The sequence below is a fragment of the Myodes glareolus genome, chromosome 3 (genome assembly GCF_982192425.1).
Source record: "Myodes glareolus chromosome 3, mMyoGla1.1, whole genome shotgun sequence".
Classification (NCBI taxonomy): Eukaryota; Metazoa; Chordata; class Mammalia; order Rodentia; family Cricetidae; genus Myodes; species Myodes glareolus.
The window spans coordinates 1,635,966-1,661,613 of NC_142028.1; the positions used below are offsets into that span (position 1 = coordinate 1,635,966).

The 25,648-nt window shown below is 36.2% G+C and overlaps 2 pseudogenes; one reads left to right on the forward strand and one right to left on the reverse strand.

Annotated features, from left to right (window-relative positions):
* The window catches only part of LOC148122468 (olfactory receptor 9G19-like), a 224,441-nt pseudogene that overhangs the window by 184,528 nt on the left and 14,265 nt on the right, over positions 1-25,648 (forward strand).
* LOC148122476 (olfactory receptor 10AG1-like) lies at positions 4,515-5,467 on the reverse strand (annotated as a pseudogene).

Here is a 25,648-nt window from a genome sequence, read left to right on the forward strand (position 1 = left end):
TATTTTTATTTGTTGCTCTGCTCTAACACACGGATTCATGTATGTCAAACAACATTCTAACCTGACATATTTCCTTCTTCAAATGGATTAACATGTCTGCTATTTTGTTTCTAACAATTTGAAGATATTTTTGGATACCATTAGAAGTGAGAAATTACAGTAGGAAAGAGAAAATCAGTAGGCATCTCAGGTAGGTTTAGGATTCATGTACCTTACCTTAATTTAACTTGCATCCTTTTTGAAACACTGATTTCTGTTACTGCAGTTATTGCTGTGATATTAACAGGAACACTTAAAAACAATTTGAGTACACCTAACACTTTTAATTTTATGAAAAAGTGTATGAGTAAAATTGAAGATGGGAAATAAGAAATTTTATTTCTTTAAAGCCCAAAGGAAATATGTTAATGTTTCCAGATTAATGTATCATGAACAATTAGGAACACTTTAGGTAACAGTAGGTTACCAAGAAACTTCAATCATATTCATAAACATTTTGATCATCTGCTATACAGTTGGAAATCCAGATTTAGTACAGATACATTTAAACATATCTGTCCAAAAATAAAATGATGGGATACATATTAGCACATAAGATAACAATATCAATGACAACAATTGTCCTCATCTTTCTTTTAAAAATATATTTTTTCATTTGTGTAATTAATGTCAAATATTAAACAGCAAAAAGTCAATCTGAAGTAATAAAAAGTCCTTAAAACCTTTTCAATACTTTGTGTGATTCCGTTAGAATATTGATACTAAAAAAAATAAAAGCAGAAGTAAATTTGACATTTGCCAAAAGTAGCTTAAGAGTATCATTTCAGACTTAAACATATAGAATTCTTACATTTATTGATTGATAAATTTCAGAACTGATGAAGAAATTAGTTGAACTGTGTTTAAGAATTTGTTTAGTGTTACACTGGCCATCTTCTAGTATATATTCTACTGGAGGAAGATACACTGCAATTTCAGTGGGAGATCTTCACTACTCTAGGGAAAAATTCCTTTCCCATGTCACTTTTTAACTGAATGAAACAAAATTTGTCTTATTACTCAGGGAGTTTAAAGTAATAATAAAAATTAATAAATGAGGGAAATGATAACCTTGGGCTATTGATCCTATACACCCTTAATATTTATGTTTTGTGTGCATTTATTAAGAAACACAAGTTCTGACAGCAGAAACATAATGAAGTGGTAACCAAAATAATTAGTTATTTTCATCTTTTTGAAGTATTTTGAATAGATCTCAATGACCCCTGCATATGAAGGAAGAATTTTGCTACTCATCTAGTTTCCCAGTCCTTTAGCTCCTTCTTAAAACCATGTAGTCACTCAGTTTCATACACATACACAGACACACAGAGACACAAACATACACACAAACACATTTTAAGAAGAGAGTAAATCCTGTGCTCAATGCTCTAACTCTGAGGAGGAGCATGCAGAAAATAAACCCTTTTTTATCTGAGTAATAACTAAATATGCCATGCAGCACAGTGCAAGGCCTGGAAATATCTCTATGTAAGGCGGTGGAAATATGCAATGCTCTCCAGACTGTGCTCCTAGCAGACTTGTTCCTGCTGCCTGCCCAGGCTGGGAGTACTGAGCCCTGGGCTGCTGCACACTGCGTCCCCATCTGTGCTCTATGTTCAAGAATTTACTTCACTAGTTTGAGACAAGGGGCTGTCTCAAACACAAACACACACAGAGACAGACACGTGGAAGTCTAATCACTGGTAAGAAGCCCTTTATTCAATAGCAACATGGAGACTTATATACCCAACAGTCAAGTGGGGCAACATGTGAAAACCTTATCCTCTGATCCTCAAGGCAAGGCACAGCTTTTAGTAACTCTAATCAGAAGGCTCTAGCAGGGAAGAATAGCTGAAGGCCAGGACTCCAAAAGGTCCCAACATCTCCCCCCTAAATTTTTTATAAAACAGAAGACCCTTCTGTCCTAGGTCATTTCAGAAGAGTAAACACTTACTCATCTTTGGGAGGCCCCTTCCCTGTCTTAGGCGGGACCTATTCTGTAGATGTTGCCTGTCTACGTAGAAGTTTTCATTGTTTGTGCAGTATTTGCAACCAAACCTGGGGTACGTTCGAGTTACTGGCCAACAGGCTCAGGACAACTTGCTAAGTGACCATATGCTGCATTCTCATAGGTTGTATGATCTTACGCAGAATTCAGAGATGAATGCCCATGGCAACAAGCATTAAGATTGCCAGCAATAGGGTCGCTAGTCACCACTGGATCCAGCCTCCCATTTGGGTTATGGTATTCTACCAACCGTTTGGCTAAAACAGGGCACACAGGTATCAACAATCTGGTGTGCTAATTGTAACATTTCAAGGGCTACTCAAGTAACCATTGAGTTGTTTCACCACATAAGAGGCATTAGCAATATTAAGAGATGTCACACACATGGAATGATAAAAGTGTGAACAAGACATTTGTTGTACTAGCCATAAGTCCACCTGCTCCTACAATATGGCAGTCTGTTGATTTAAATTGGAAAGTCCAAATTTAATGTGGACATTCAGGGCATTCTGAGTCTGGAGAGCATTGCTGACTTGTCTCACCAGTTTATCCACGGTGTCCGACACCAATAATATTTGTGCTATTGCCAGTCCTGCAAACATGGCTGCAGCAGCAAACACCACAATGACAGCAACCACTGCAGCTGTCACTCCAAAATCTCATTTCTCTCGATACAGGGTCATCTCAATTTGCTCAGTCTCTTTGGTAATTGGCAGTGATATGACGGCTGGTACCTGAACCAACAAGACAGCACTGGAGTGGTCATCCCAGCAGTCGTTCAAGCCACAGTTTCTGAAAGAACAACCACGAATACCTTTTCCCTCAAAGCTGCTATTTCATACTACAGAAAGGGAAAGAAAAAAGAAAGAAAACTAAAACAATCACGGGATTTAATAGTGTGTGGGCTCTCAGAGAAACATTCTAAAACAAAAGATAGGAACTAAACTCACTAGTATAAGATTCCTTCAAAGTAATATTCATAGCCCACAAAAATGTAACAAATCATAACGCATTCACAAAGGAAAGGGTTTGATTAATAGAAGCCTGTTCTACCACCATATCAAACTAGTAGTTAATTTTCATAGGTAGATATGATAATCTACCATCTTAGCTTATCATATTTATTGCCTCCCATTTTTCTTTACAGAGTAGATTCAATAATCTATCCTTTCATCCTGCTATATCTATATCCCTTTTTTCTTTTCAAAACAGGAACCTTGAATCTAATTTCTTTTGCTAAGCTTCTTTTCCTGAAAATTATCCATAACGACTTGTAACCAAAACACCAAGCAAAGACAAGCATCCATAGTTCATTTTCTGATAATGCCAGTGTAGTTTTCTAGCTACTTCTTGCATATAAGGGGAGCTGATAATGTTATGGAAACCCAAAGAAAGTTTAGGATTAAGGTTAAGTCCTGATTGAAGTATTCTGTAAGTCTGGATCATTCCAGGTAGCAGTATTGAAGCAGTTCTGGATGTAGAACACAGAGGAAACTGGAGCAGGATTGCTCTAAAATGTTGAATCATCTGTGCCATCTACTCCTATTGAAGATTTTTCAAGGGGTTTACCTTCATCAAAGCTTATTTTTCTTAACTTAGAATGAATCCAAAGCCAATAAAACTTTATTTTTTTCTTCATCAGTAATGAGTCATCAGAAGCTTATCTCCTGTGTAAACAAAAGAAAAATCTCTTCTTTCTGGGCATTAAAGAAAAAAGAGAGGAATGTTTTAAGGAAAAGAATGTTTTTTGGAAGGAGGGTTTCAAGACAGGGTTTTTCTGTGTAAACCAGGGTGTTCTGGAACTTGCTCTGAATGCTAGGATGACCATTAACTCAGAGATCCACCTGTTTCTGCCTCTAGGGTGATGAAATTGAAAGTGTGTACTACCAAGTCCATCTGATAAAGAATTGTTTAAACCCACATGTGTCATCAGGCCACTCATCAGAGAGTAGGATGTCTTTTACATGAAATATATGTAATGTCAACTGGATGTAGACAAAGACTGCTCATTCATTTCACATTTGTCTAGACCTGAATAATAACACACAGAAACAATATTAATTGCAACACTCTTTGGCCAAAATCAAGAATTTTTTTTTTGAATTTTTATTTGCACATAAATAAGAACTAAAATTTGGAAGTAATCTATTGCTTGATAATAAACACTGAGTTGGTTTTGCATAACAAAAACCATGAGCACCCTTCAGAATGACTCAAAATCAAGGTTGTTGAAAAATAATCACAAATACTGTATTAAAAAGGCCAATGTTTATTGTGTTTTATGTACATGGATTTATATGTAAAAATAATTTTTAAAATAGGGCTGTGAAATTGAGCTGACCCAACGGGGATGTTACATGGAATGGGTAAGAAAAAGAGAAGGAGGTAAATCAATGACATATTTACACTACAATTACAGAAAATAAAAAAAAATATTAAGAATAAATCAAGCATGATTTGCAAGTCATAATATAAAACATCTCAAAAGGATCTTTTTCAGTGCAATCATAACATCTTTGTTTCTCAAACAGTATATTATGGGATTAAACAGTGGGGTCACAACTGTATAGAAAAGAGAAAGGAATTTGTCTGTTACTGCTGAATAGCTGGACTTTGGTCTCAAATATGTGATGGTACCTGATCCAAAGAATAAAGCTACAACCATAAGGTGGGAAGAACATGTAGAGCCTTGGCTCTACCAGTAGCACATGGAAGCTTCAGAATGGTTGAGATTATTTTTACATAAGATCCAAGAATCAGCATAAAAGGAATTGTGACCACTAAAAGGGCAATCACATAAATCACTACCTCTAGCAATAGTGTCCCCACAAGCTAGGCTCACTACTGGAGGTACATCACAGAAAAAATGATTCAACTGATTTGATCCACAAAATGGAAGAGAGAAGATCCAATATGTGAACCCTATATGTGCAGGAACTCCAAACACCCAACAACTGGTTGCCAGTTGTACACAGAACGTATTGTTTATGATGAGAGGGTAGTGCATTGGGTTGCAAATGGCAACACATCTGTCATAAGCCATAACAATCAGAATAAGGCATTCAGTGGCCCCCAAGACAAGGAATAAATACATTTGAGTAGCACATGCTATAATGGAAATGCTTCTGTCATGTCTATAAAGATTGGTTAATATCCTGGGGAGAATGACTGACACATAACATATTTCTGAGAAAGAAAAATTTCCAAGGAAAAAATAATGGGAGTCTGCAGGGAAGAGTCAGTACTAGTAATTATGATGATAAAACTATTGCTCATCACAATAATAAAATAGATTATCAAGAACACCCCAAAAAGAAATTCTTGCAAATTGGCAATATCAGAAAATCCAATTAAGATGAATTCCACCAATGTGTAATGGTTCTTTTGTTGGGCACTTTGTAATGTGGATCCATCCATGGAAGACAAGTATCAAGGTTATAAGTCATTTACTCCAACGAAATTATAAAAAAAGTGACAAATTATGTGTCAAATCCACAGACCCAGTAGAGATGTCCACTTGTTTTTATTTTCTTGAGTTATTTGTTAGCCTATGTAGTCCCGTTTCCTAAATTTTCATAGAATACAAGAAAAAGATGTTTAAATTTTTTTTTCATACTCACAATAAAGTATGATGGTTTGTCACAAACCAAAAGGGCAAGACACAGAGCAACAACACATAATCTCAATGGTTCAGGCTGTCTATCCTTTGGAGGTAAACAGTTGCCTTTAATGTGTAGCACAGTGAGGAATGCTATTACTTTGAAGGAAGAAATGAGTTACTGATCAGTAATATGGAATGAGGAATATATAAAACTCAAGATCATGTCAATTTTGCAGAAGTCACATATAAAAAAAAGTCAAGTTCAGTATATTAGAAGGAAACAAAAGCTAAAATGAGCAAAAAAACAAATAATAGAATCTAGTGCATTGATGTAGGCATTGAACATTTTTGATTTATAAAAATAATTATTTAGGGTTAGTATTTATGTCATTTAGTTAATATTTCCTGAAATCTTGAGTTTTGCACACTCCTGATTCCATATTACTGGTTTCTGCTCTTAGGATTTCAAGTTTCTTTGTGCATCTCTTTTCCCCAAATGTTACCATAATTTAAAATCTGACCTGATGTTTATTTTTTCTTAATCCTGAATTTCTGGGGGTCACTAAAACTTTGATTTTTCATTTTATTTTCAAATAATTCTAAACCTCCACATATCTTCCACATTGACAAGAGCAAATATCAAAGACTTCAAAAATTTTGAATAGAGTGTAACTTTATGTGAAATGATGGAAAGTGTAATCTAAAAGATCTTTACTTGCAAACTCTAGTTTGGTTTTCTGAACACTGAGAAATTGTGTATTTGCTTCCTTTTCATAACTATACAATTTCTTTTCATTTTATAGCTTCTCAGGAACACTCAATATTTACATAACTTTTTCACACATATTCTTATTTATATGCAACACAGCACTCATGCAAAATAATTTGAAAAAAACAACTTGCACATAGATAACTGAAGTTTCTTTTTCCTGATGTTTCTGAGTAGCTGACTGTGTAGTCCTGAGTAGATGACAATGATGTAATATCTGTCTTCTCTGTATGAAAGATCATAAGGATGCACATACAGTGTGTATTAAATTCCACAAAGTTTAGGTGCTAATTTTATAGAGCTTAGAGATTACCGTTAAACCAAAGCATCTAAATTTGAAAGACTTTATAGGAATAAACCATAACTATATATTTAAGATACTGAAATATTAGAAAATAAATGAATTGAAGCTTAGCAGCAGATGTGCAGTTTTCAGAATGTAGACTATCATGAATCTTTTTTAAATTTTTTAATTTAAAAAGATGAAAACTGCATTCTGTAACATGAGGGCCGGCTTGTTGGGGTATCTATCCCACCTGATACCCCACAACCGGCATGCCCCAAAGAGAAAATCACACACAGGACTCCATAAGGTTATAAACTGATTGGCCCATTAGGTCAGGCTTCTTGTTAACTCTTATAACTTATATTAGCTCATTATTCTCATCTATGTTAGCCATAATGGCTCTGTACCTTTTTCAGCTGGGCAGGTTACATGCTGTCTCTTCGGTGGTCTGCGCAGGAGTGGAGAGAGAGCTTCCTGTGTCCCAAAATACTCCCAGTCTCTTTGCTCCACCCCTACTTCCTGTCTGGCTTTCCCGCCTATACTGCCTGCCTGGCCAATCAGCGTTTTATTAAAATATGATTGACAGAATACAGACAATTCTCCCACACCAGCATTCTAGGAGAAAACAACTTCACATTCTTACTTAGCTTTGTGTTCTAGTAAATAATTAGTTCTATACACTGGTGATAATTTGATTTTTATTTACAAAACTATTGCAGGGATGATTCCTCACTCTTCAACAACATGCTAATAAAATGAATTAACAATGTGTGATTTGTAATGGAAATTAGGTGTCTAATTATCCAAATTTTCTATCTAAAATTTAGTATTTAATATATCAATAACCTCACTGAAATGTTTGGTACTTGCCTTTCCTTCAAGGGAAACCATGAAGTTCAAGTGGTTATTTTAGTACAGGAATAGCATAGGCTATGAACAGCTCTAATCTCAGTAGGTGTTTACTTATTGCTTACTTCTTACTTCTCATTTTCATTATAATTTTAGCCCACGTTATTGTCCTGTAACATGAGGTGGCTTTCTTGTTGTGTTTTTTGTCTCGCCTGGTACCCCACAACCGGCAAGTCCCAAAGAAAATCACACAGAGATCTCTATAAGTTATAAAGCTGATTGGCCCATTAGGTCAGGCTACTTATTAGCTCTTGTAGTTTATATTAACCCATTATTCTATTCTATGTTAGCCACATAGTTCAGTACCCTTCTCAGAGGGGCAGTACACATCCTGCTGCTTCGGTGGTCTGGTCAGGAGTTGGAGGAATCAACTTCCTCCTTCCCAGAATTCTCCTGTTCTTGTTGCATTATTTCTACTCCCTCTCTGGTTTTCCCGCCTATACTTCCTGCCTGGCCAATCACCATTTATTTAAAACATGATTGACAGAATACAGACAATTCTCCTGTACTATCATCCCACCCTTGTATCCCCTTGTTCTTCAGTTAATGAGAATCAGCAAAAATACTAAGCTTAGAGTTAATAGCTTATAATACACTGAGTGATATTAGAAGCAACCACAATTAAGAAAAACCCCTTCTTGAAAAGAAGAAAGCTTTCAGACTGAGCAGCTGTGTTTTCACCTCATACTAGATGAGGACTTTATTATAAAAACACAAACATATTAAATATGTGATCCAAGTCACAATATAAAATATAGTATCCTCAAAGGAACATATTTTGATCATTTCTATCATTGGACTTGAGGGACTCTTTCAGGCAACAACAAATGATTCCTTCTCAGTTTCTAGTTGGAAATTTTGGTTCCTATACTATCATTACTGAAAATGTGTTTTCTCAATCAAAAGAAAATCACCTTTCCCTGATTTCTTGTTTTACTCTTTTATGGCAACTACGAATAAATTTAAAGATTAAACAGAGAAATCTGATTAATCATATTTTGCCCTTCCACTGACAGTTTCTGAGATGTTTCTTATGTACTAAGTGCTGTGTTAGTGAGTTCCTTATATGTCTTATTTAATGTGTTTCAAATAAAATAGAGTTATCTGCAGTTTTTCATGAGTAGCTGAAGCAAAAGAGTGTTTAAATAACCTGCATACTGTGGAGATGGATGAATTCTGTATGAGCCTTGTAATCCAAGAGTCCAAAGTCTCATAGAAAGTTCAAAAAACATTATGGAAAACAAAACAAAATGTTATTTTGGTTTCAATATTCTTAGCAATAGCAATAAATTTCAAGAAATAACAATCAATTTTTCAACCACAAAATAATTTCATTTGAAATCACAATCCCATTATAGTAATTAGAGATAGTTTCTTATAGGTATGGCTATCATATTTAGAATTAAGAAAATTAATCTAATGAAATAAACTGAATTGAAACATTTTTTTATTATGTGTAATAATTTTTGATCATGAGGTTAGAAAAAAATCACTGTAATTAAATAGGTGATTCAAATATTGCTTACCTTTTATATGTGCTAAGCAAATAAATAAATTACCCCGATTTTAGGAAGAATTTTCTCATATACTATAGGTTATATTTTCATTTGTATTATTCAAGTAATAAAGCCAGTTATTTTTCATGCTCTTAAAGCAGGTTTTTTAGCCTTTACTATCATGAAATTATTCCTTATTCATTAAAATATATTTTTTTCTCTGAGATGTATAATGTGGAAAACATCAGCAATATATTCATTGTGGGATAACTTAATGATCAAATCTGTTTGATTCTGTCATTAGCTTATTGTAACTTTGTCTCTGAGGAATATACCAAGGGCAGTAGTCTCTTGGTCATTTCGTCTAGGTTCTGTCCCCATCCTTTCTGTCTTTGGAGACTACAGCTATTGGGAAAAATTGTATAAGATAGTCAAAGTCATAAATGCATTCATGGTATTATTAAACTTGGGGGAATTAAACTTTTAATAGTTTAATCAACCTTGTGCATTTGCAATGGTAATTTTGATTTACACCTGCCAATCTTCTGGTTCTCTTTAACATTGAACTTCTGACTTTCACTGTAAACTGGTCCATTGTTCCTTCAGATAGCATTTGATATTTTCTTCTCATGGATGACTTGAATATCTGCCCTTTGTCTTGTCTAATAGTTGCTGCCAAGTTCCAAAAACTGATCTAAATGTAGAGAAATCTAGTTAAGTCTGTATAAGATTCATTTAACTTCTTCAAATTATTTATGACACATTGTCTATTTTTTTCATTGTTAGTGATAATATATCATCTGCGGATCATTTGAATTGATAACAGAATAAAAAAATTTTCCTATGATAAAAAAGTAGAAAAAGACAAAAGAAAAGTTATTACTCTAATGATCAACCAGAAAAAGAGTGGTCAATTAAATACTAAGTAGAGGGTGCATACTCTATACAGGATCTAAAAATATGCACTGATGTAGGAGGGTCATCTGTCTATGTGTTACTTTCATTGGTTAATAAAGAGATTGCCTTGGCTTTTTGATAGGCCAGCCCTTAGGTGGTTGGAGTAGACAGAACAGAATGCTGGGAAGAAGGCAATGGGTCAGTTGCCATTACTCTCCTCTCTGAGACAGATGCAAGTTAAGATCTTTCCCGGTAAGCCACCACCTCATGGTGCTACACAGATTACTAAATGTGGGTTAAAGCAAGATGTGAGTATTAGCCAATAAGAGGCTGGAAATAATGGGTCAAGCAGTGTTTTAGATGAATACAGTTTGTGTGTTCTTATTTCTGGGTGTAAAGCTAGCCATGCGGGAGCCAGGCAGGAATGCAGCCCACCGCTTTTTCTACAAATGGCGCCCAGAATACCAATGAACTCCATGTAAAACCTGAGAGGGTTTAAAAAAAATGGGAAAGTGAATTAAACAGATTGGTGCTCCAACGTGGTAACTAAATTCACTTGAAAACCTGAGAGGGCTTAAAAAAGGGGGAAGAGAGAGTTTAACACAACTTTTTGGTGTTTGCTAGGGTGTGCTGTAGAGAGATTTCCTGATTCAGCAACAGCAGCAGAAAAAAAGCTGTGTCATTTTAAAATGCAGCATCATGAGCCCTTCAGCTGGTGCAAACTCCGGCTATGGAAAATTTCTGGGCCCAGATGTTTGTGTGCCCACTCAGGGTCGGGAACAAAGTAGCTGACACCATGCCCATGACTCAGGTCTTCCTGTCTGAGTAAGCAGTGGGATCAGGTCTACTTGAAAGTGGCCATTTTGAAAAACCAGTTTCTGGGCTGTGCCGCCATTGCAATCTCTGTCTGGCTCCTGCCGGAGACAGAGCTTTTGAATGGAGCATTTGGAGTAAAGTGCTACGATTTGTTTGATGGCAACTAGATTCACTGTATGCTTAAAAGGGGTTCATTGTGTGCTGTGACTCAGAGGTACAAGTGCCTCCGCCATGCTTGCAGTGTAATTTGCAAGGCTCAGAGGCATGAGCAGCTCCACCATGCTAGCAGTGCAATGTGCAAGGCTCAGAGGCATGAGCAGCTCACCCATGTTGGGCTGGGCAGGGCAAGCAGGCAGTACCTGTTTTTGACCTAGTAATGTCACAGCTTAGATTCTTAAGTGCTTAGTGATTTAAAACTGCAAACCAAAAATGCTCCTTGATAGTAAAAAATTACAGATTCACAATAGGACAGATTCAGACATAAAAGACCTCTAAATGGGTCACAGTGTTGGATGACTGTATGTAGGCTTGGGATAGAGAAGAAAAGGAATATAGAGAATGAAGTTAATATGTTTAAATAAGGGTAAAGTCTTTAAAGAGACAGAGCACAGATAGTTATAGATTAAAAGAAATAAATAAAAATAAGCCACATAAAAATGTAAAATTCACAGAGAGTTTGCATTCTGTATATTATGTTTTCTTTAAAATTTTTGACTGTGGAGGAGCTAAGTACAGAGAGACATTTTATTATATGGGCTGCCAAGCTAAACCAGAATGGTTATAACGGTATTCTGATTTCAGAATTTGGATCTAAGGATATGATACTTTGGAAAAGAGATTCTTCTTTTGTTTTCACAGAGCATGAGACCCTGTGGATTGCTTCTATCCCAATATGGTATGATAGACCACGACCGCCTGAAAGTTCACCATGAATACCTTCAGAAAATTACTTCACTCAACTGCCAACTGAGATGAACCTGGCACAGAGGTTATACCATGAAAGACCTGATTAACAATGCCCATATACATCAGGAAGAAGTTTAGAGAGAAATAACTACTTCCATATTCCAAGATATTGTTTATAAATGTTCTTTTACATTTAAAGGGAGAAATGATACAGATATGAATAATATGTTTTGGTATGGATTTTAAGGTTAATTTTGTTATATGTATATGTATTTCTGATATTGATTAAGGTATTGTTATTGTGTAGTTCTTCTAAAAATGTGATGTATAATTAGAAAATATAGGTTGTTAATGGATAATCATCAATAATAATCAAGCTTGTAGTCATGTTTGTTAGAATTTCTAGATGTGTATAGACATATTTCAGATAGGCATTATTCATATCTTTCAAAGACTACAGAATATGACATTCAATGTTTTAATAACTTAGGGATTTTCATGTCAGTGAGACACGTCTGCTACTGGCAGCAGCAATCTACTTCAAGAGGAAGATGGACATCGAAGAGGCTCCTTATGGAGTTGGTTAGGCATTTTGGCAATAAACTACTCTTGCCTGGACTGTTGCATGAACTGGACACAGAAAACCCATAGAGAGAAGACTGCTGAACTTGCCTAAAGGTGGGATGGTCTTTCGGGGTTCCTGATTCATGAAAGAGTCTGTGAGACATTCTGCAGGACACAGAAGATAGTGACTAAAATGCCTTTAAAACTTTCTGCTTCATGAAATGTCTGCTGGAAACTATGGGCCTATAGGCTGAAGATGAATGCCCCAACAGTACAAAAAAATTTTGGGTGACTGTCCAGACAGCGAGATGTCTCTGTCATTTCTAGAGTTTGATAGTTGCTTACTTCTCGTTTACTTAGGTAATATTATATCCTTCTGGAGTCTTTGATGGAGTTGAAGAATAGTTAGTTATAGTTATAGTTTTCCTTAGTTATGATAAAATAGATATAGATATAGTAACTATAATTCTTGCTTTGTAAATGTTTTGTTATATGTAATTTTGCTATGTTAAAGTTAAAATCTTTTTTGTTTAAAGAGAAAAAGGGAAATTGATGGAGGAGGGTCATCTGTCTATGCGTTACTTTCATTGGCTAATAAAGAGACTGCCTTTGCCCTTAGGTGGGTGGAGTAGACAGAACAGAATGCTGGGAAGAAGGCAATGAGTCAGTCGCCATGTCTCTCCTCTCTGAGACAGACGCAGGTTAGGATCTTTCCCGGTAAGCCACCACCTCATGATGCTACACAGATTACTAAAAATGGGTTTAAGCAAGATGTGAGAATTAGCCAATAAGAGGCTACAGATAATGAGCCAGGCAGTGTTTAAAAGAATACAGTTTCCATGTAGTTACTTCAGATAAAGCTACCTGTGAGTCAGGTGGTGGGACACAGCCTGCCGCTCCTTTTACAACAATGCACATATATTATATCCAAATGTTTTTGATTGGTTCTCATTTTTATTGCACATGAACACAATAACTGGGAAAATCAGCATAATTACTGCACACACTTTGAATGAAAACTTCATCATATTATGATGCTGTTTCTTGTTAACACTGAATAATACTCCATTATGTAAATAAACCACAAGTTCTTTGTCTATTCTTTGGCTGAGTGGCATCTATGTTGTTTCCAAGTTCTGGCAATTATGAATAATGCTATTAAAGGACATAGTTGAGCATATGATAAAGCATCTTTTGTGTAAATACCCAAGTTTTCAGGCAAATGGATGAAAGTAGAAAAATATCATACTGAGTGAGTTAACCCAGTCTCAGAAAGATAAACCTTTGGATACTCCTTGATACCTAGATTCTCTGATGCTATATATTGTGTCTTGTTATCCTTTATATTATAGCTAATATTCACTGATGAGTGGATTTAAGGTAGATTGATACTCAATTTTCTGAGTAAACTCTGTACCAACTTTCAAATTGTCTTTCTGTACAAGCCTGCACTCCTACCATCACTAAAAGAGTCTTTGACTTATTTCACATCCTCTCCAACTTAGGCTGTCATATGTGTTTTTAATCTTAGCCATTCTGATGGGTGTAAAATAGTATCTCAAAGTAATTTTGATTTGAGTTTCCCTGATAGCTAAGGATGTTGAACTGTTCTCTAAGTGTTTCTCAGTGATTTTTTTAGCATGTAAATGTTTTGTGCTATCAATCCCTTATTATTAACAGTATTTATCTTGCAAAATTGAAAGATCAACAATACTGTATATTAGCTAATCAAAAACTAAATTTGAACATTTTTTGTCAGGAAATCTTAGCCTTGTAACTTCTTAGAGAATGTTCTGTTTATCCTCTTCTTTTATTACTTAATATAATGATGTTAGAATGAATGATCCAATGCCATCATCACTCTTAGTTTACCAAGAACAAAGATGTTATCTGAAGAGTCTTCAACTAAATCTGAAGAGTCTTCAAAGAAATCTACCTCTTAAAGTGTTTGTTATAAAATCCATATCAAAAATATTTTATACTTTTATAGAAGCAGTTCATATCATGTCCTGTCAGTATATTCTGTAAGTTATTCCTAGTTTCACATCTTTTCAATAACATATCAATTCCTGAACATGGAAGCATGAAAGTAACTCACTGCTAAACAATATTTCTGTATAATTATATAATACTCTTTTTTTCAATATTAGTTATAATTCCCCAAAAGACAAAAGAAGAATACTACAGTTACACAAGAAACAAGCACATGGATAAGTAAGCATATTGTTGAAATGTGATAGATGACAGATGATAGATAGGTAGATAGATAGATAGATAGATAGATAGATAGATAGATAGATAGATAGATAGAGATGATAGATAGACAGATAAATAGATGTTATATAAATAGGTGATAGTTGGGTAACTACATACATGGGAGGTAACTGATAGATCAGTAGATATATGATATGGTATCATAGAGATCAGTATATAGAAGATAGATATATGATAAAAGACTAATAATTAATTGGATAGTTAGCAGATATATGTGGATAACAGATAATATATAGATAAATAGATGATGATGGGTGAATGGTTAACAGAAAGATATATGATGAATATTTAAAGAGATCATGTCTAGACAGATGATTGATGACTGCAGGTGTTTTTCAGTGAAAGAGAAGGATGAATAATAGATAAATATTTGAAAGACAAAAAGATAAATTTGCTGATATTTGAAAGATGACGATAAAACATGGAAAGCTAAAAAAGTGATAAAGAGTTAAATAATGGTAAGGTTGATTATAGAAATCTGAGAGTATAGATAATTGAGGAAAAAAAGCATAGAAAATAGGCAGATGATAGACAGGGAGATTGAGGATAGATAGATGATAGATAGATAGATAGATAGATAGATAGATAGATAGATAGATAGATAGATAGATAATAGACAGACAGACAGATACATGATAGATAGACACATACATACAAGCATACACTGAGAGTCTCTACACTTAGTCCTAACACTTGAAAAGACTAGAATGTCAGGTATTTAAAAACTATGTTGTATAAGCATAATAATATCTGGTAACATCTGTAGTTGTTTGTGAGAAGGTTATATACATACAAATACACAAAAGTTGTCCTTCCCTGTCCTTTAAGTTTTCATGTGAAACAATTAAAAAAGAAAGGTTTATTGTCAATTCAAAATCAGGCATGAAACAACTTTGGTATACATGACCTCCTGCAATAATGAACTTTCAGCATGTACTCCTAGCCTCAAGGTTAAGCCACCTAATTGTTTATTATTTAAGTTCTGAATTTCAATGTCATTTTTGTCTGGGAGCCCTGATCAGTCAGAGCTACCTGCCTACTTTATTTACTGTGCCTGGTGAGCACGACCTCCCTAGCCTGAGAGGAATTGTGTGATCAGAATGACTCAGTTCCTTATTGTTTACTCAAAAAGTGCTGTGTGACCCTGAAAATGTGGTTCATATTTGTTCAGAGATTGCAGTAGGAGGGGAGAAATGTGACAGAAGTGTGGGTATGCTGAAAGAGAGATGTTGCTAAGCATGGAGAGAGAGAGAGAGAGAGAGAGAGAGAGAGAGAGAGAGAGAGAGAGAGAGATTAGATGTAGTTGAATGGGTAGAGAAATATAGAAAATGTGCTGTGTATAAGAGAGTTACATAAGTAGGAGGGATGTGTGTGTAGAAAGATATGTGGCTAAATGGTGAGAAATCTGTGCAGATGAGATGCACAGCAATGCAGAAGAAGTATATGGCTGTGTAGAGAATGTAACTGTGTGGAGAGAGATGTGGCTGTGTAAAGAAAAAATGTGAAGGTATGTTGCTGTGTGAAGAATGTAGGGAGAATGTGTGGAGAGTATAGCAGTGTGAACATAGATGTAACTGTAGTGATGTATGGCTGTGTAGAAGAGAGAAATCTGCATGTAAAGAAATGTCTGCACTATATGTAAAGAGATGTAACTGTGCAAAGAGATTCTTCAGATAAAGATTATTCAAAATGAGTTTAAAAAGAAATTTACCATCAGAAAGAATATATTTCCTTAGTCACTCTCAGACAAAAATGTCTAGCCCTTGCCACATTCATGGATTTTTTTTTTACGTACTCTGAAGGTGGCCATTGAGCAGGATTTTCAAAAAGCCTGCAGATATATATTAGTCATTAGATAAATGAGAATTGAGCTACAATAGAAACTCAGAGAGTCTAGTCATAGAAGAAGGAACAGGGAGTGGGGAAGGTGGATCTCCCTGGAAGGGGGAAACGGAATAGGTGTTATGAGTGGATGAGAGCTGTGGAGAAAAGGCGGGGTCTACAACATGAGGATCAGGATAGAAGTGGGCAGGAAGATGGGATTAGAGGAGGGAGGGAGAAACAGGATAGCTAGAACTGAAGAGAATTTGCATTGTAGAATGGAAACCTGATTCAGTGGAAATTTCCTATAATTACAAAGGCAATCCTAATGAAGTCTGGAAATAATGGCCAAGAATGAGCTATTATTGGTGATGAATTGACATCAAACTAAGCTTCCAGTGCCTGGAATAATTTAACACTGCAGTGACATTTCATTTCTATTTTAATAAATAAAGCTTGCTTGAAGATCAGAAAAGGAAAACTGCCATACTGGCCTGCCTAAAAGACCAGGCAGCAGTAACAGGCACCTTTAATCCCAGTAGCCACACTAGGTTTCCATAGAAACCAGGTGGTAGTTATGTAAACCCTTAATCCCAGAACTAGAGAGGATTATAAAATGGGAGGAGACAACTCTCAGTCACAGACTCATTCTGAGATTGCTGGAGGCAGGAATACCATTTTCAGACTGAGGTTGAGGTAAGAGTCAGTGGCTGGCTGCTTTGCTTTTCTGGTCTTCAGGTTGAATCCTAATATCTGTTTCTGAGTTTCTATTAGTCATGCATCATAATACAATTGAACTGATGTCTAATGCATTCCCATGTAAATACACAAACAACCTAGGCTATTGCCAAAACAGTAGGTTGCTCTCTACAAACTGACAAGATTAATTCATTCATTCATTGACAACTCATTCACTACGGAGAGCATGAGATGGAACTTAAATAGAAACTTCATAACTACATTCTAGTTCCTATGTCATGGAAACATACTCTGGGGACAGTTAAAAGAGAAAAGTAAACATAAAACCGACCATAAAACCTTTGATCTACAATCTGTTCTATCAGCAAAATATGCTAGGGCAATAGAGAAACTATCCTTTTGTGAGTAACCAACCAGTATCTTATTTTACTTGCAGCCCAGTCCATGAGATAAAACCCACAATTGACACAGCTTGGGTGACCAAGAACCAGTCTAGATAACTAGGAGATCTAAGGCAAACTAAATAGTATTGGTTTAAAATATAAAATAACTACTAATGATATTCTGCTATACTCATGTATCAGTGCCTTATTTAGCCAACATCAGAGAGATTTTCTACTACAATAGAGGCAAATAAAATACAGAGACCCACAGTAAGTCTTTATGCTGAAAAAAAGAGACCTTGAAGAACACAGATGTCCCCAACAAATACCTCTCCAGAGATAAATGAACCTCAAAGAAGGGAAGGAATAGGGGGTGAGGAAGATATAATGGAGGCAGAAGACCAGGAGAACACAATCCTCTAAAACAATTGAGCAAAGTGCACATGAACTCACACAGACTAAATAGCAGCATGCACAGGTCCTATCCAGGTCTGCACCAGATCCTATGGATATACACAATAACTTTGAGTTTAGTACTTGTATGGGACTCCTGAATTCTGAATTCCTGAATACGTATACCAGTGGCTCTCATATCTACTGCCTTCTCTTCAGGCCCTTTAACTTTACTATTGCCTTGGCTCATCCAAGATCTGGACGGAAAAGGAGGTGTGAAGAAACTGGGAAGAAAAGACAGAGGAAAACCTGTCTTCACATTATATTATGTGAGAAAATATTTTACATTTAATAAAAGGGTAAAAATAAATAAAAGCGAGAAATTTTGACTACCAACAAATGAGCAACACTTGAATGTCATTGACCATCAGGGAAATGCAAATTGAAACTAGTTTGAAATACTACCTAATGCCAATTTTGATGGCAATCAGTACTAAAATAGCAGAAGCTCAGGCATCTCTGTGAGTTCATTGCCAGTCTTGTGTACACAGAGCATTCCAGGACAGTCGAAGCTTTATAATAAGATCCATTTTCGAAAGTCTGTTTTTCTTCATTTAATCTTTAACATCATATATGTGTGGCTGTTAGTATGTGGGTTTAGTATATAATATATAATTCAAATAAAGATCTTTTTTATTTTTTTTTTTGAGACAGGGTTTTTCTGAAGCTTGGAGCATGTCCTGAACTAGCTCTTGTAGACCAGGCTGGCCTCGAACTCACAGAGATCTGCCTGCCTCTGCCTCCTGAGTGCTGAGATTAAAGGTGTGCACCACCACTGCCCAGAAAAATCTTTTAATTTTTAAGAATACATTTAAGACAAGAAATCATTTAAAAAAGATAAAGACTAATAACCATGGAGGTTACTATGTAGATACAATATCAAAAATTTGTTAATACAAGCAGAAATGAGTTGGTACGAATCGCAAATTCAATAGCTCCTGCCCAATAATTTAAGCACCAACCAAAGAAAAAGTCAGAAGAAAACAATTCCAAACTTTAAATATGAGACAAAATCACAATTGTCTTAAGAGCTTCTTTTGCTATGATAAAAAATATTCTCAGAAGCCAACAATGAAAGAGAGGGTTTACTTCAGCTGATAGCACCGCATCACACTCTATAATTTAATGAAATCAGGATAGGAATATTGAGGCAAGAATTGAATCAAAAGCTATGAAAGCATACTGCCTTTGGGCTCAGTTCTAATACTCACCTTGCGGTTTTACACACCCTAGAAAAGTGTGCCCACAAGTAGCACCAACCACATTAAGCTGGGTGCACCCCCATAATTTACTAATGTAAGTAATGAACAAATTTACCAGACTAATATGGTAGATGGTTTTTCTTAACCATTTCTCCTTTTTCCCAAGGTACTATAGATTGTGTCAACTGAACACAAAACATAACCAATACATTTGGAGAATCCATACAACTATTTCGCAACAAGATTCAAAATAATGATGCTGATGGAAATGATTAAAAACCTTGAGTAGGCATTAATCTGATTAAGACACATATGGTAAATATACTGCAATTATATGATAAAATGCTCACCATTACTGATCATAAACAAATGAAAATCAAAGGGCAGTGAGACTCAATCTCTCATGTACTAATATCAAAGGACTTAAAATGTTATAAAATGTAAAATAAGAGAATGAATGAAAAAGCAGGAACTCTGAAACACTGATGTTATGAACACAAATAAAGCTTTTATTTAAGCCACCATGTTAGTTCTCCACTTCAAAGAGAAGAAAGAGAGAGGAAGCAAGGGAGGGAGTGAAGGAGGGAGGAAGGGCATGAGGGAGGGAAGTGGGAAGGAGGAAAAAAGAAAGGAAGGGAAGAAAAAGACTGCATTTCAACAATTATAGAAAGGAAAGAATGAGAAAGAAAGAGAGAAATAAAAACAATAACTATTTTAAAACAATGTTTAAGAAGATGACTTGGAACACTATGTAATAATTTCAGTATCTTTATTACTGATTGAATTACATATAAAGAAGACATGGACAGTTTTCTTGACATAGATTTTTCAAAGACCTTGATTTTACTGCATGTAATTGCCACATTCTCTCTGATTAATTTTTAAAAACTGAACATAATCCCTAGCATATTTAAGGCACTTAATTAAAATACTTAATTATAGTTAGAGTATGTAGCAATGTAATGTTTTCTAGTTAGTCTTTTATTAATTTCCATTTTCTATAAAGTATTTCTGTTCACATACTTTTATGATTGTTGACCAAGTTAATTGCATGATATATTAAATAATAAGCATTGAACAAATATTTACAATTTCAAAATGAATGAGCAGATTTGACTTTTTAATAACTCCTCAAAAAGTAAACCATCTTTATATTTCCCTCTAGTAAGCTCCTTTGTGTCAATAAAGCAAATGCATAGGATTAATAATGTAAGGAAAACATGTAGTATTTGCAGTCATTTCTGTGGCTAAAATATCTATTTGAATTTTTATCTGAAAAAGAATGAGAACACACTGATTCATTACATATCTGTAAAGGCTTATGCCTTCTCTTGAGATTCAGTAGAAAGCAATACTGTTAAGACACTTTCTAATGCTGCCTGCCTTCCCTGCACAGCAAAGTAATTATACAATTGCAAGTAGACTTCATTAACTCGCAGTAAAAAGTTTCTGAATCATCCAAATAACTTCACTCTATGTTCACTATTCACCCGGGACACTCATCATTTATGATATTTACCCTATATGTAATGATTGCTTCTATAAGTTTTGAGTTCATTTTAAAAACCATACTAGAAGATTTTCATTGATGAACAACTTTGGGTATTTATTAAGTTAATTATTTAAATAATCAAAGAGTATTGTGGTAACATGAAAAGCTTGGAGGCATAAAAACTGAAATGACAACACTTTCACAAATAGAGGAGAGTCAAATTTACTGTGGCTTGTTTGTTTGAATGCTCAGAGGCCATCATTCAGTTGCATTCATTCATTGCTTCTTCCTTAAATATTTATAATGATAAGGGAATTTGATTTAGTAGTTAGTTCACACATTCTGTGAATAATGTTTCAGAGAAATCTAGAAAAATTAAATTCAGAATTTTATGTGCAATTACAATGAAGAATTAAAATGAATTTACAGTATTTTAATGTTTTTTGAGTCAGATGGTATTGAACTCACTATGTAGCTTGAGGAAGACCTTCAACTTCTGATCTTCCATAATGCTCCAATTAGAGAGAGAGGGAAAGAGAAAGAAAGAGAACTTGTGTATTTATATTTATCATCCCATTTTTAAAAATTTCTGAGGTGTAGATATTTTGATGTGTAACTTTGACGGTCCATTCTTCCATGAAGGAACAAAAATTTGCCGCGAAGGGAGCGTTCACCCACTGATACAAGGGGACTGATGTAATGAGAGTTCACCAAGGCCAGTTGGACTGGGACTGAACGAGCACGTGATCCAACCAGATTCTCTGAATGTGGCCGGATTCTCTGAATGTGGCTGGTCCGGAGCCTTTCTGAAAAGCCATTGACAATGACACTGGGACTTGTTTCCTCTGCATATACTGAATTTTTGGGATCCAGTCTGTTTGGATACTCACCTTCCTGGACCTGGAGGGAGGGGGAGGAACTTGAACTTCCCACAGGGCAGGAAGCCCTGACTGCTCTTAGGGATGGAGAGGGAGGAGGAGGGGGAGTGGGGGGAGTGGGGGGGTGTTGGGAGGAGGGGTGGAAATGAAAACTTTTATAATTTAATAAACTTTGAATTTATTCAAATTTAATTAAATATTAAAAAAAGAGGATTTACTGCCTGGCATAGGTGGCACACACCATTAATCCCAGCTCTTGGGAGACAGAGGTTGGAGGATTTTTTGAGTTCATGGAAAGTCTGGTCTACAAGAATTAATTATATGACAGACACCAAAACTATACTGAGAATACTTTGTCTTGAAAATAGAAAAACAAACAAAAAAGAGGAGTTACTGATGTAAAAAAAGCCTTAAGTTGCATACAAAATGAGTTTAATGTCAAGAACTGAAAGCATATATTGAATGTGTTTTTCTTTTAAGTTGTAGTCATAAAAAGGTTCAAAGATATTTGCAGTAATTATTTTTATAATTGCTATGACTAAATACCTGATAGAAATCTGTTAAAGACATGGGTTATTTTTAAGGCCCTTGATTTATAAGGGTAAATATGACAGAATTTTTCTCTGTATATCTGTTTCCATGGGGAGGTAGAACATCATAATATTAGAGGAATTACAGGAAATTTACCTCTTGAAAGATAAGAAAATTAAATGAAGATTCTCTAGATAATATATAATCAATAAAATCAGGTCTTTTGGGAATGGCTCAAGCTCAGCCCCATCCACTAATGCTTCTAGGCTTCTCAAATACCTGCAGGCCAGTTATTCAATAGCACAGGTTTGTTGGGGGCTTCACGGGCAAATGAGAAGTAAAATTCCAGGAAATGATCACTTTCTGTGAGATTAAGTGGCAATTTACATTCAAACTGCCTCATTCCACTCTGTGGCCTCATAATCTTGTAACAATGTCATAACGAATATGCATTTCGTCCATTTTCAAAAGTCTCCATAGTGTATCACAGACTCACCAATGTTTTAAAACCCAATGTTCAAAGTCTCTCCTGAGGTTCATACAGCCTCTTAACTGTAACTGCATGCAAAAGTCAAAATCAAAATGCAAATTATGTACTTCCAACATCCAATAGCATAGGATATATATTACCATTCAAAAATGCGGAGAAGGGACAATAGCAAGATTGAAAACCAGCTGGGCAAATTTCAAACTCTAAATCTCTGTTTCTAATGCCTGAACGCACTCCAGATCTCAACTCTGTTCAGTTTTGGTGACTGCAAACACTTTCTTTTCCTGGCCTGGCTCCTCTCCCATTTAGCACCTCTCCTAGGCAGACATCCCATTATCCCCTGACTCTTGTGTCTCTAACATCTTTGTTCTCCATCCAGGCATCAACTTCAAAGCCTCACACAGTGACATCTTTACTAGACCTGCCTTCAAGGGCAGTCATGACACATGCCTGACTTCAGCAGCTTTCTTTAATCATGGAGGCAAATCCCCTAACACGTTTCTTCTATCCTTAACTCCAAACCCAGAATCATGGGGCTGAAGGTGCTGAGCTCTGCTGCTTACAGGGCGTGGAACATTTTCCCTTCTTTCCATTTTGCCAATGATTCTTAGCACTTTTATCAGTGAACATTCTCTGCATTAATCATCTTAACCGTAAAATACAATTTTTTTTTGCTTTTTTTTCTCAAAGTTTATTAAAATACAAAAGTCTCCATTTCCGCACCTCCTCCCAACTCCTTCCCACTCCCCCCACTCCCTCCCCTCCTCCCTCTCCATCCCCAAGAGCCGTCAGGGTCTCCCGCCCTGTGGGTAGTTCAAGCTCCTCCCCCTCTCCCTCCAGGTCCAGGAAGGTGAGCATCCAAACAGACTGGATCCCAGAAACCCAGTATATGCAGAGGAAACAAGTCCCAATGTCATTGTCAATGGCTTTTCAGAAAGACTCCAGGCCAGCCACATTCAGAGAATCCGGTCTCATTCAGAGAATCTAGCTGGATCACATGCTCGCTCAGTCCCAGTCAACTGACCTTGGTGAACTCTCATTAGATCAGTCCCCTTGTATCAGTGGGTGATCACACCCCTTGCGGTCCTGATTTCCTTTTTCATGTTCTTCCTCCTTCTGTTCCTCATTTGGACCTTGGGGGACTCCGTCTGGTGCTCCAATGTGGGTCTCCGTCTGTATCGCCATCCTTCGTCGGATGAAGGTTCCCTCTGATCTTGCCTTCCTTGCTCACATTCTCTTTCCTTCTGCTTCTCGTTTGGACTTAGGGAGTTAAGTCCAGTGTTTCAATGTGGGTCTCCATCTCCATCTCCACCCATCGCCCGATGAAGGATCTATGGTGATAAGCAAAATATTCATCAGTATGGTTATGGGCCAAGGCCAGTTCAGGCACCCTCTCCCCTGTCCAGAGAACAATCTGGGGATCTCTCCTTGGACCTGGGATCCCATTTATAATCAAGTCTCTAGTAAACCCTAAACTGACTCCCTTAGTTGAGATATATTCTTCCCTGATCCCATATCTATCCTTCCTCCCTCCCCCCTCCCAGTCCCCCGAGCATTCCCCCTTCCTCCCCTGCTCCCTCCTCTCTAACCCTCTCCCCTTCCAACAACCCTCCTACCCCCCCCCCCATGCACCCGAGGTTACCTGGAACTCTTGTCTATTTCTAATCTCCAGGAGGAAAACTACCTGAATTTTCTTCAGGTTCACCCTCCTATCCAGCTTCTCTAGGATCACGAATAATAGGCTCAAAGATATTTAATTATGACTAGAATCCATTTATGAGTGAATACATACCATATTCCTCTACACCACAATCAGAATTTAGGAGACCAGACAGGAGGAACAATGAAACTGAAAAGAAGGTCAGATATCAATCCACACATCTTCGAATACCTGGTTTTTGACAAAGAAGCAAAAAATATCAAATGGAAAAAGGAAAACATATTTAACAAGTGGTGCTGGCATAACTGAATTTCAATGTGTAGAAGAATGAAAATAGACCCATATCAATCACCATGCAGAAATCTCAAGTCCAGATGGATCAAAGACCTCAAAATAAAGCCAGCTATACTGAACCCTATAGAAGCAAAAGTGGGAAGTACACTTGAATGCATTGGCACAGGAGACCACTTCCTAAATATAACCCAGCAGCACAGACACTGAAATAAACAATTAATAAATGGGAACTCCTAAAATGGAAAAGCTTCTGCAAAGCGAAGGACATGGTCAGCAAGACAAAATGATAGCCTACAGAATGGGAAAGGAACTTCATTAACTTCACATAAGACAGAGGTCTGATCTCCAAAATTTACAAAGAACTCAAGAAATTGGTCACCAAAAAAACAAATAATCCAATAAAAAAACAATGGAGTACAGACCTAAACAGAGAACTCTCAACAGAAAAATCTAAAATGACTGAAAGACACTTAAGGAAATGTTCAACATCCTTATTCATCAGATCAAATCAAAACAACTCTGAGATTCCATCTTATTTCTGTAAGAATGGCCAAAATCAAAAACGTTGATGACAACTTATGCAGGAGAGGCTGTGGGGAAAAGAGATACTTCAGCATTGCTGGTGGGAATGCAGCCCCTTTGGATGTCAGTGTGGCGTTTTCTCAGAAAATTAGGAAACCACCATCCTCAAGACCCAGTAATACCACTTTTGGGTATATATCCAAAGGATGCTCAAATGTGCCACAAGGATATGTGCTCAACTATTTTCATAGAAGCTTTGTCATAGCCAGAACCTAGAAACAACCTAAATGCTCCTCGACTGAAGAATGGATAAGAAAAATGTGATACATTTACACAATGGAGTACTACAGAGCAGAAAAGATATGACATTTTGAATTTTGCAGAAAAATAGATGGAGCTAGAAAACATTTTGAGTGTGTAACCCAGACACAGAAAGACAATTATCACATGTATTCACTCATAGGTGGTTTCTAAACATGAAACAAAGAAAGTCAGCCTACAAACCACAATCTCAGAAAACTTAGACAACAATGGAGGCGCTAAGAGAGACATACAGAGATCTGATCTACATGGGAAGTAGAAAAAGACAAGATCTCCACATGGGGACCTTGGGGGAGGGTTGAATGGGGAGGGGAAAGGCAGGGAGGGGAGCAGA